Source organism: Pezoporus wallicus, unplaced genomic scaffold (assembly GCF_028554395.1).
Source record: "Pezoporus wallicus isolate ANWC-B61680 ecotype Strahan unplaced genomic scaffold, APGP_CSIRO_Pwel_v1 contig_8108, whole genome shotgun sequence".
Lineage (NCBI taxonomy): Eukaryota > Metazoa > Chordata > Aves > Psittaciformes > Psittacidae > Pezoporus > Pezoporus wallicus.
Window position 1 is genome coordinate 2887501 of NW_026638088.1, and position 12716 is coordinate 2900216.

At 41.3% G+C, this 12716-nt stretch overlaps 1 long non-coding RNA gene across 1 annotated transcript in view; it reads right to left on the minus strand.

Moving 5' to 3' along the window:
• The window catches only part of LOC130599130 (uncharacterized), a 61342-nt gene extending 52740 nt beyond the window's left edge, over positions 1-8602 (minus strand). The window contains exon 1 of the long non-coding RNA XR_008972163.1: positions 8506-8602. This is a non-coding gene — a long non-coding RNA (uncharacterized LOC130599130). The remainder of the gene's footprint in view (positions 1-8505) is intronic.
• Between the last annotated feature and the right edge of the window lie 4114 nt (positions 8603-12716).

Here is a 12716-nt window from a genome sequence, read left to right on the forward strand (position 1 = left end):
CGTTTCCTCACTACCTCTCTGACCCAAAGCCGTTGCTTGGAGAGACAATAAGATGCAATAAACAAAGGAGGCACAGGCTATATGGATTGTCTGTGCAAGGAATCAAAATGGTTTCTAAAATCACTAACATCTTAACATCAAATATTGTTTGCAGGAGTCAGAGTTCCGCTTTTCCGCAGTAATTCTTTCAGCTAATTGTTTTCCTGCACCTTGATCCCATAATTAGGGCCTGACTAATTATCTAATTACTAAGTAGCAGAAGGGCAGGTTGATGGCGACATTTTAGCCATCTTTCAAAGCCTCGTTATCCTTGTGAAAGTCATGGTTTCCTCTTGGCTGCAGGCAGCTGCAGCAGACCCAAATGTCTGCTCACCTTCAACATTTGTCAACCTGTTCATTACCAGTGGTGAATTTGACACATCAGAAATGTCCTTTTGACAGGAAAGTTTATACTGGAATGAAAACTGAAGCAAAAGAAAGAAAAACCAAAGAAAGATGAAAGTGTAATTTATATTCCGGGATTTGTAATAGTGGTCTTGTCTTTAAGGCAGGATATATGTCACCTCTTTCAGAAGAGGGAGGCACAAGCTTTGGTGAGCCTCGGGGCTCCAACAGGCCTGAGCAGGTGCTGGAGCCGGGCTCATTTCACAACTCAGTGGGGCCTCCAGACATAGAGTCGCTATCGCTCCAAGCCGGGACCAGGACACAGCCCTGCCTGTCCTAAGAGGCAGGACTGAACTCAAAGAGACTGTGCCCTTTTTGTGCTTGCTCACTGCAGACACGGGGGTTAATCGATAACCCAGTGTGGTATTTTCAAGGCTCCTCGTTTGATCCTGTTGCATTTTGGTTGTATTGTAAATTCACATTTGTCACCTGATAAGAACAAAATATTTGATTAAAACCCCATGATTTAACAGCCACATGTAATTTGCTGGGGTGCAGATTATGAGGGGAGAGAATTCCCCTATGGAACCCCTTCAAAATTAACCAAAATAAAATCATAAAGAAAATTCCAGTTAAAAACTAAAATGCAAATGTACTTTTTGTACAGGATTATAGCAAGGGCTGAGCACAGAATCAAGCTGAAATGCCTTACCGTAGGTAAATAAATGTATGTTTATGCACTAACTGTACCTGTCAACATTTCTTTATGCTGTTAGCCGGGTTTTCATTAAGGCAGGAAGTATTAATTCAAATTAAGCAAAGTGAGATCTTGATTTCAAAGTAATCAGTGACAAAGATTCCACTTCTGTATTTCTAAACACTTATATTTCAGACTCAATGTTTTCCATTGGTATAATTTGCAGGTGGTTAAAAACAAAGGCAGAAGGGAAACTTGCAGGAAGTATTCCACATCCCATTTGCTGGGCTGTTGTTTGGTTGAGCTCTATTGGAGTCTGGTATGCAGGCACTGGAGCATCTACTATGACTGTATAAAATGTGTTTAATTGGCATGAAAAGGCACTAACAGAGGGTTAGTGGAGTTTCCATTATCTGAGCGGATATCTTATTTACTTTAGTTGAGATGGAGGACGAGAGGAAAGCGGTGGGGAGCTGCGTGTGTGTACGTATGTGCGCGTGTGCTTTCTGGGGGGGAGTGGAAATCACACACGCTATAAACCCCACAGCATTTACAATGGCACTAACCTCAAAATCCCCAGGAGAATGCTTTGCAAAATGTTTTGCTAATTATAATTTTGCAGATTTATGTTTAACACGGTTTGCCAGTTGTGAAATTGGCAATGACGATAATGCAATTTGACGGGTATTTCAGGTTTTAAAAATATGCATTTTTATAACATACTTTTCCCCACAACGAACTCAAAGCACCAGATCTGAAAGGGAAGTTTTATTTTTCATGCCACGTCATAGAAGTAACCTGCTACACATCCACATCCGGGCAGGCTTTCATTGTAATTTATATAGGAGACCAGCCTGCATTAAGAATTGATGCAGTACTGTATATGTTGTATTACAGTCGCTCTAGTGAGTCTATGAGATACCAGCTCCCTGCTGAGTACATACTTATGTCAATATTTCTGTTAATTGTTGCATTACAAATTGTTACATATCCCAGTGGTGGGAGTTCGCATTTGTGCCTGCAGTGGAGCTGACAACACCTACCCCTGGTCCCAGGAGGTTTCGATATATTGTGGGATTTGCCTTTGGAAAACGTTATCACAGTTTATCAGCCCCATGTCATTCCACTTAGCGTTAATAGAACAGAACCCCCAACTCCACCGTGGTGCCGTTTATTCTCCCACCTCCCTCTGTGCACCAAGAAGACAGTTGGAGCTTAAAACATCTGCATGAGATTACCAAAGCAAATTAAGTCTGATTCCCTTCTAGTCTTTGCATTGTTATATTACATGATGTTTTACCCTAAATACCAGCCTCTTCATGCTGTCACAGGAATTTGTTAGCAGTGCATCGATGTTATGCTAGCTCCTGAATGAGTCATACTCAGTAGAGGAGATATTTTGTTTGAATGTTAAAAATACATAACATTCATTGGTAAAATTCAATAGTGTTATTGACTTCAACACATGCAAGACTCGCAAACCCAGATCATAACAAAATACCTGGATGTAATTTTCTGTGCTAGTTACTGAAGGGATGGCCCCAAGCAGTTGACTCCACCAGGCACCAAAGGGTTGATCACTGCAATACATCCTCACTGCGCCTTGCAACTACCAGCTACAGCCAAAGAGCAAGACAGCACATTTCTGTAAGATGAACTTGGAGTTTGTGAGAGTGTTAATATTTACCATCCTCTCCAATCCCTTTAATTTCTTGCAATTCAATGAAGAGGAACCTTTCTTATGTTAGTTAAAGCAGGACAGGGACAATTCTCTCTCTGGTGACAGATACATGCAATTAACAGGCAAATTTGCTGTCACCAGCTGATCTGACAACGAATTTTTGAATCAGAGTGGCAGGTTAGCCCTTACTCTAGGGAAAGAAGGCATAGAGCAGGGCAATGCATTTCTGTTCTTTCTGTCTTTGAGAATCCCTGGTGTCTCAAAGGGACCTGCTGGAGCCACACAGCCATAGGACAAGAAGCCCTGCTCCTCAGCATTCCTCCCAAACCCCAGCATCTTCACCAGCTTCCTGCCAGTGGGCTTTACTGGGGGCACTGTGGGAGGGGACTGGTGGTTCATTGCCCCTGAAAACCCTCATAAATAGAGATTCCACAACAAGGAGACTCTGTGCAAAAGGCTAATTACAGCCTGGGGCTGCATTAACCTTTAGTGTGGGTTCCCCACTGGGATCTTTGTAAGGCTGTGCGTGTGTGTTCATGGATTGCGTATGCACACACAGACCTTCTCCCTGTCCTTTATTATCCCATTCTCCTCTGTGTTCTCCCATATACAGATCTTTCGGAGGTACAGAAAACCTTCTTCCCAGTCTGAAGATTTGTTCTCTGGGAAAATCAAGGAAGGGATCAGACCTTGCCATCTCCCTTCAGTGTGAAACAGAACTAGCTACTAAATTCCTTTCCTTGATGGAAGCTGGTACTGCAAATTCAACGTGGACAATAATGACCACCTTGTCTATGGAAACCAGCTAGTACAAAAACACCCTGTCAATGAGAAGCCAACAAATTCTCCTTGGAAAAACAAACAAAATACAACTAATGTGATCCAGGTGCATTAGTAGATATTATGACAGAGGTTAATTTATTACTAAGAGCTACTAGTGGTCTGGTAGTTCATATGAAAGCTTGTAGAGACAGTGTAGAAACTCAGGCAAATCCCTGCGCTTTTCCTGGATAGCTACCATGAGTAAGTGAAATTGAAAGCAAAAATTGGGAAGATAAGGTTGATGCTGCAAAGTGACTATAATGGAGACCACAGTCATTCCAAACTTGGAGGTCCTATGAGGGAAAATGCTGTAACTAATCTCATTGCTGGTCTTTCCCACACAATAATGTGGCTGAGAATGAAAATACCCATGAAAACATCAGCCTGTATCAGATCTTCACGTATCTGAGAGCTCACAGAAAAGCTACCAAAGGCCTCACAGCCTCACCTAGCTGATGACAGTAACCTGACACTCCACAAGGCCAGGCTGGACAGAGCCTTGGGTGACATGGTGTAGCATGACATGTCCCTGCCCGTGGCAGGCGGCTGGAACTAGACGATCTTAAGGTCCTTTCTGACCCAAGGGCTCAATAACCAACAAGATTCAAGTAGAACATCCACTCTCTTTCAGTACAGTGGGTGTCACAACGCCCACCATGGCTGACCCAGCTCACACAGGAGCAGGCAGGGGAAGCAAGCTTAAGCTTGCCACCAAAACTACACTGAATTGGGGCTTGTGAGCAGGGGCAAAGGCAAGTTGGAACTTCAAACTACACCACAGTTTCCTTGGTTGCGCAGCAAAACCCCTACAAGGCCAGTCTACAAAGGCAGATTAAAAGAACTTGGAGGACACACAGCTTTCTTGAGACGCAGCCTCTAGCAGATTCTGTTTGGTCCTTACCTTCAGATGTTTCTGGGCTGCCCAAGAAGGCCCAAAGTGCTCAGACACAAGCCAAAATCAAGAGCTTCACTCACATCCCATGGGAGGTCTCCTGATGGGCAGGTGAGGATGTGGCAGGATTCTCACCACACACAGGCCCAAGTATCTACACATCCATTCAAGTTAAATCTTTTCACCTTTCACTTCAGCTACAAGGCAGGCTTTTTTGGAGTTGCCTTTGCAAACATTTATCCCAGTAGGTCGTTTTGTGTAATGAAGTAAAACCTCAGCAAAACAAAAAAGCTTCCCATACAAACGATAAATCCCTACCAAAATCAGGTCTGCCACTAAACATCCTCCCCTCCTCAGGGACAGGAGGAGGAAAACAACACATGACAGATGTTAATCACCTTCTTTAATGAACTGCTTGGAGATATTTAAATACGGTGGTGTTGACTGTGCTGTAAGAACATATGTACAATAGTATAAAACAAAGTAGAAACATGATGTATTATTAATACACTCTAATTCCTTTACATCTATTTAGAGGCACAGTGAAGGAAGAACATACTGTGTATTCTCACTGTAGCTCTTCTTGGATATAAAGAGACCCTCTGAAGCAAATTCTTCAGCCTACTATACTTCAAAAAATAGTAATCTAAAGCATCAGACGTTTCCTATTAAAGTTTTAAAAACATAGCTTTAAGTCATACATTATATTGAATGCTTTAATATCTCATCTGATTCAGTAGCTTTTAAACCTCACAGAGGTCACATTTGGAAGCACTAGTCCCTTTTTACAGCATCTCCAAACATTAAATACAAATAAAAATTATTAGGAGGAATAGAGCCATCTGTAGAGGCTAATAATGTGTCAGTTTGATATTATTATTAATAATACTATTATTTCTGTTTCATATTAGGCAGATCACGGTTGCTAATGGCTATAAACTAGGAGTGATAGCCTTCATTCTGGCCCATCTGTGTTGCAGCCAGAGCAGCGTGAGAGGATCCAGTTACAAAACAGTTGTTTCTCCTGACCCTATTTGGTGTTCAGCTTTATCCCTGCAGCTAAACCTAAAGCCTTGGCATGCCCAGCTCAGGTCTGGGATCTAGTTACAACAGGCTCAGGCCTGAGCCCTGCAACAGGCTTTAATTTTCTTGTGACCAGGTCAAGGTCAACCACAGGTTGACCAGGTGCGCAAGGTCGATTGGGTTAGATGCACAGTCCACAGTTCATGTAACCAAGTGTAACTTCACCAGCTATGGCAGGCAAAACTGTCCTACCCAACCTTTGGAAGAGAAAGGTGGTAGCAGAGCAGTTTAGGTGGTGGCTCTCTACCAAAATAAGACTTTGAGCCTTTTCTTGGTTCTTATCAAAGTTTTCCTATTGTCAGTTCAGCTGTACATTGCTCTGAGGCTTGGACTAAGAGGTAGCTCAGATGCCACTACCCACAACTCTTCTCTGTGTACTGCATCTTTACCAAACCCCTCGGACACGAATCTGGCTGTGCTTTGGATTTCTGGTAGCGTGACTTGGGTTCAACCCTACAGTGAGTCACTTAGAAGCATCATAAGAGTTAATTCAACTAATTGTACATCTTATGGTAAGCATAAATGGAGAAGTGGCTGTTGTCAAGAAAATGCTTGAGGCAAGACCACATGGACAGATCTAGTTTAAACATTACAGCAGAATCATTCCATTAACTGATTAAACCAGCAGTATACTGAGGAGGCAGCTTCCTCTTCTTTAATACCAAGTACGTACAGGCAGCCGTCCCTTTTCCCCTCTATGTTACTGTTGTGGGTCATATTTAGTGCTGATGATTTGTAATTTATCCAACAGGTACAGGCACATTTCCCCCAGGTAACATTTGTAAACAGAAATAAAGCTGCTGGTGTATTGTTTGCCTCAGAAACTCTGCAATTCCAGTGTGTCATAGAGTAGGCAGTGATGTGTAACCAAGACCAGTGATAAAAAGAAACTGCAATTGTTTTTTTTAAGGTACAGCTCTAAAACTGTACTATGTGGATTTCCATGGTGTAGCAGCGCAGACAGAAATGACTTTTTTCCCCTCTATAAGAACTAGTTATCTGATTCTCTTTTGTTTCCCTTATTCCAATGTTCAGTTGCAGTTTAGTGTTCAGAGCTATAAGGATGCATTGAAACTTATGGAGCCTGACATTTTAACTGTCTCATCTTAGCATGATTCATCTCAATTTACTTTCTTCAAAAATGGAGCCTGGAAGAATATGAACCATTTGGGGGGGGTTGCTAGAAGTCCATAAACTCCATTAAAGAGTACAGTATCAGCTCCCTTCCAAAGAGGGTTTGCTTCCTATGGATCTCATCCTGCAAAAGTAAGAGGTGTCTCCTGGGAAATGCCATGTAGTCTCACAGGTTGAATTCACAGGACTTGGGGGGGAACTAAACCCTGGATTGAGTCCTCCATTCTCACAGTGTTTCCGTGCTCTGCTATAGGAACAGCAGAACAAAGAAATTCACAGTTGCTTCTGCTCTGCATTTGAGCCTCAAGCAGAGTAGAGGTATCTCAATAGTTAAATAATGAGGAGATTAAAAGAGCCTCCATAAATTTGATGGGTTGATATGAGCAAACAAAATCACTCATATGATATTACACAAGCGTCTGCTCAGAAAACACATGATTTTGGAACTATGGCCAGAGCCTGACAAGTATTCTGGGGCAGATCCTCTGTGTACATCAAGTGTCATCGCTCTACTGAAGTCAAAGGAGCTGTGACAACTTAAACCCACAGGGGCTCTGCCCTTTTGTGCACAATTCTTGCAATAATCAAACTGCAGCACACACAGAGCCCTGCCTGTATGACCATCATGGTATAAAATGCTCTACAGACAGCAAGATGGACCACAGCCCATTTATTTGCCGATGGCATCAGTTTCAGTACAGAAACTTGACTTCTATTTAGATTTCAGACTCATCTGAGCTCTGACTACAAGGAGGTAAACACAGATTTTAAAAGAGACTTACTCAGGCACCATTCTTTCAGCACAGTGTTGAGTAAAACCCACAAGTGCACAGCATTAAATGGCATTAAGGGGCTGTGGTGGTGAACGGGAGGGCAGCAGGCATGGAGGCGAACCACTGTCTCCAGCACGAGTTCAATGACACTTGGCCTGGCCTGTTCCCCTCCTGCACTTGTAGTCACTGATACAGTGAAACAATAATATATCACCAGACCTGACCCTTTGGCCTTTATGAATTATCTGTTTTAGAAAGATGTGAAACCACCTTTTATATCCAACATAATAGATATTTAGACATTGTAGATCAATAGTGAACAAGTTTTCTGGTTATAGTTAATGGGTGCCAGAGGGGCATTCTGACATTGACCTCTGACACCCTTGTTGACAAGAAATCTATAGAGGGAAAAAATAGGAAAGACTGCCAGGTTTCCAAGTTATGAATATAGATCTACAGCGGATCATGGTAATTTTCATTGAGCACAAATTTTTCATACTTCCCCTTTCAGATGAATTCCTCCAAAATCCTTAATTCTGACCAATGTAAAATTAATAACTGGCCCTTGGTGAGCATGGGAAAAAAACTGCTCAGCTGTATGACACAGATTTCCATCTGTTACTCATATGATGTTGTTCTGTTGTCAAAGAAGACTTTTCCCTCTATAGAATAGGCTGTCATTTGTAATTCCAAACCAGCACAGATTTGTTAAACAGGCACATCATAACGGGTCTGCATAGGAAGAAATACAGGCTCCTGGTTCTTGAATGAAACTAATCTAAAATTAGTTTTAAAGGAAAATAAGTTTATAAGAATTTAAGGTTGTGGTTTGTTGCAAAATCAGTTGCTAAGATGTACTGCCATCAAAGCACTAAAAGAAATCCTTATTCCTTAATGGATCACACACATTAGCTAACTTTTCATGTAATTAAGTGATGCAGTGAAAGACTGTTAGTAAAGGTGGTAACAACTCCGAGTGTAAAATTATTATGTCCATATCACAAACATCGTGGTGCTCCATCAGGCACATTGTGCTCACCAGGAGTAGTTTAAGCAAAGCAGAAAGAGCTAGACTCCAGCAGTCTGCTTTACACTGCAGCACAAACCAGCATGCCTCCTGGTAATGAAATTAGCTCTGTCACATCAAGTCAAATGAAACCCCTGTGAAAGGAGGTTTCCAAAGCGTCTCCCCTCCAACGTACCTACTGTATTATTATGTCACACTCCAGCAACGCCACACTGAGGTCTCCGTGGCCTTCCTGCAGCTAAGCCCCATTGAAAACACATTTGTCCTGGCTGTTCTTTTCTTTTAGCCCTCCTCTCATCTTGTGCAAGATGAATCGTTGCTGGGTGCAGACTGACTCTGAGGGCAAAGCCAGGTCTTGAGGAGGTAACCTGCCTCCTACGGCTTAAACATTTTAATTCATTTGAACACTGATGCACAAATGAGAGTTAATCACTGTGCTGCGGTGCTTTCTCATTTACCAAGTTTATTCATTAAAACTTTCCTCACTGAACTCTGATTGAATGTCATGCTTTTTAAAAGGCCTCTCAAACAGCCTGAAGGCTTTTAAAAGTGATGTCTCAGGCTGCTCCTGAAATGCTTTTTACAATTTGCTTTGCAAGGAAGAATGTGAAAGTTGGGTGGGAGACGGACTGAGAGAGATGAAGTTAAAACAAGGTTACTTGGGCAGCTTAACAACAGGGATGCTTGGAAACACTCCAGGAAACACACGTGTGACTAAAATCATCTGCTAGATGTAAAAGACATGTCTTAACTTGGACAAATCCTGCACCAAAACATTTCACAAGCCTCACAGTCTAAAACTGTCCACACGAGCATCAGACTGGCTTTTGTCATTTAGTGCAAGGATGTAATATATGCTCTATGACTATTAATTTTATGAGATTGCTTGAGATTACCCTGTTCTATGTTTTATTGCTGGGCTATATAACAAAAAAGCATGGTGATAATGTTATTTGTTTTAGATAATATATTTGCAATGTGTTTGCTAATCTAATTATTTTAGAATCAATATAATAAAAGCTTAAGTACACAGTTTGGTCTATTAATTGCTATAACTAAAATCTGAAATTTATTGTTGAAATGGAGGTTCTTTATTTCAAATTAACTGAAGCACAATGTAATCTTTACCTTTTTAATTAACTGCGTTCAATATTAGGTAAAAAAATACCTCCCATTTCCAGTTCCTTAATGAAGGCTGCAATCAGAAAGGCTGACATTTCATCATACATTTAATTGGCTTTTTTAAAGTCATTTACATTACTTGGATCTCCAAGGAAGTTGCAGTTAAGAAAAGAGCCTCTGCACATAGTTTGGTGGGAAGATACACTGAGAAACTAGATCATAGGTGCAAAATACTTGTATAAATCAACCAAAACCCCTGTGGGCATGGCTGTAAAGCTCTCTAAAAGTAACAATACTTGTTTATTTGTGCCTCTGGCTACCTATGGGCACTGGGCTTTACACAGCACCTGGGCTACTTTGGAACATTCTCTGTGATTCCCACAGTAGGCAACTCTGTGTATTCACATTCTCTATTAGATTTTCCTGGTTTATTATCGTTTTCTTCTGCACTCTTCCTTTATTTTGGGAAGCAGCTAAATTGTCAGCACAGACGGTCCTTTAGGACCTAAGCTGTCCTAAGCATCGAAGTCATTTCTGTTAGGCAGAACGTTTCGTTGTAAAAGCCCCATGACACTGTGGGTGGTTAAGTTAGGAAAACTGCCTCAAGTGGCTCTATTAATACCAAAATCCTGCCTCTGTAGCTAGTATGAGCTCAAAGTTTACTCAGGCAATGAAAATGTCTAGCTGGAGATTAAGGCTAACCTTCTTCAAGTTTATAAATCACAGCCACTTCTGTATTTGGATCAATTTAAAAAAATGAAAGAACTGTTGTAGTTACCACTTCTATTGCCTTTACACTTCATCCACTGCCCTATTGCTTCTCCTACCATTTGGTTTGGGGTTTCCAGCAGCCACAACTCCAACTGGCTGATTCCTAGGTGAAGCGCTGTTGTCTCACTGTGCCCTCAGCAGTGATGAGCTCCTGTCTCCAGACTGGGTAACAGTCAAGCTGTTTGTAGCCCTCTGACCCACAATTAGGGCATCTAAGTACTGCAGTAATCCAGCATCAACATCCTCAGCTTCCAGCACACTGCCTCAGACTTCAGCCAGGCCCTTACCTTGTGTTTTACCCCCTCAAACCAAATACCATGATTTTCCTTAAAACTCCTCCTTTAAAACTCTGAGTGTTTCATTAAGGACATTTCCCTCTGCTTATTCTTATGCTGGTGCATAAAAAGCTTTCTGTGTCTCTTCACCTTTTTACACAAACACACCTATCGATGTACTGTATTACTGGATGGAAATGTTCATCAACTTTTCAGGAATGACCGCACAGTTTTTCTCCTCTTCCTGGGAAATTTATGAATTGGTATTTTCAGCTTCATTGCTGCTCAGATGCTGTGAAACAATCCTTATGTTCCAATCTTCCTATGGGCTCATCAAACTGGAAGTCCTATTGAATTGGCTGCATTTCTGTTTCCACCTCATTATGGTGGGTGGCACCGTAACACATGTACAATTGGAGCAGGAGTCTGTCCTTTCAATCCCAAACAGGAAACTTTATTAGAATAAGAATCACGGTCACTGAGTGAATTACTTCATCTCCCTCCTCCCTTCTGTGGTGCTGTCCCAGAGATCCTCCTCTTAACTTTATATTAGGAATTGAAGCAAAGGCACAGGTCGTAGTGGCTATCTCAAATACCAATACACCAACTATGTGCTTATTTCCATACATACCTGTATTATATTTAATAAAATGATGAGGTTGAAATTCTACTTCAAATATTAATTCTTACAATTAAAGACCTACAAGAGCCCTCTTTCTGGAGCCTGTGTAAATGCCCCTGTGCAAACCAGAAAGCAGTGACGCCCTCTGATGAATGTGCCTCTGCTCCATCCTGTCTGCACACAACATCCCTAAATGAATTTCAAATAACAAATCCCTTTGTAAAACTTAGACTTTTCCAGCAGGCGATTCATAAACAAAACCCACTCTTTCCTTTAGATACATTAGTAGTTATGAATAGCTTACCCAGCTCTAGTCACTACCTGGCAGTGAAAAATTGACAATGGAGTTATTAGGATAATATACTTAATTAATAGAAATATTAAAAGATTCACCATTAACCTGCATTTGCTCAGAATGCCAGAAGGGTGATTAGTTAGAATGGCACAGAATGCTTTATAGTACTTACTGTTCTCACAAGTCAGAGAGAGGAAAACGGAGATCCATGTCTCCACTGGACGTGAAGCATGGCCTTAATGGTATCCAGAGTTTTAAACAGGAATAAAGATAAAGAGGACATGGAAAAGTTATACCTTGAACTGACTAAAGGGATTAGGACACACCAAAAAGATACCTTTTTGTAAGATAACTAATAGTTTCAAATCAATTTGTTCCAAAGCTTTCTTGACTGGAAGCAATTCCCCATCTTTAACACTTCTCACAGTTCAGTATCTGCCCCTAAGGATCAAATTTTTACTCAAAACACCACAAACATCTCTTCATCATGGATCAGACACACAGTATAAGACACACAGAACGATTCTGTGAGTCCATTACAGATGGTCTGCAAATTGCTGTTTCAGAGCAATAAAATGTGTAAATGTTTCATGTATCTGTACTTTGGCAAAGCATAGGGTGAAGCTCACATTGTTTGTTAAGCTGTAGAAGATGAAGAGCGCCAGGGGTTCTATAGAATGTACAACAATTTGGTTCAAGGAACAGGAACAACAAAGCGCTGGGCAGAGGAATCAGTGACTGTGACAGATGGATGGATTTTGTGGAAGTTAGGTTTGTCAATCCAGAGAAGCCAACAGCTGGATTCCAGAAGGCTCAGATGGGGCTGGCCCCAACACATTTCTCTCTCCTGATAAACTGATGGGGTTTGTCTCCTTTTGTTATAAAACCTCAGGATAGTCCAGGCATTAATAACTTAAAGGGAAAAAGAAAAGATCCCACACCTCATTATCCAGCTTCCTGTTTGAGGGATGGTGTGAGACCACATTAGTGTATGTTTGGAAAGCACACTGCCACAGTTAAGCATTGCAATAGAGATGCTAATTCAGAATTAAATAGATCACTGGGAGCCAAGTTCACCAACAATAAATCTGAATTCAGTCACCTGGAAACCCCAACAAGGCTTTGATGCTATAGAAAT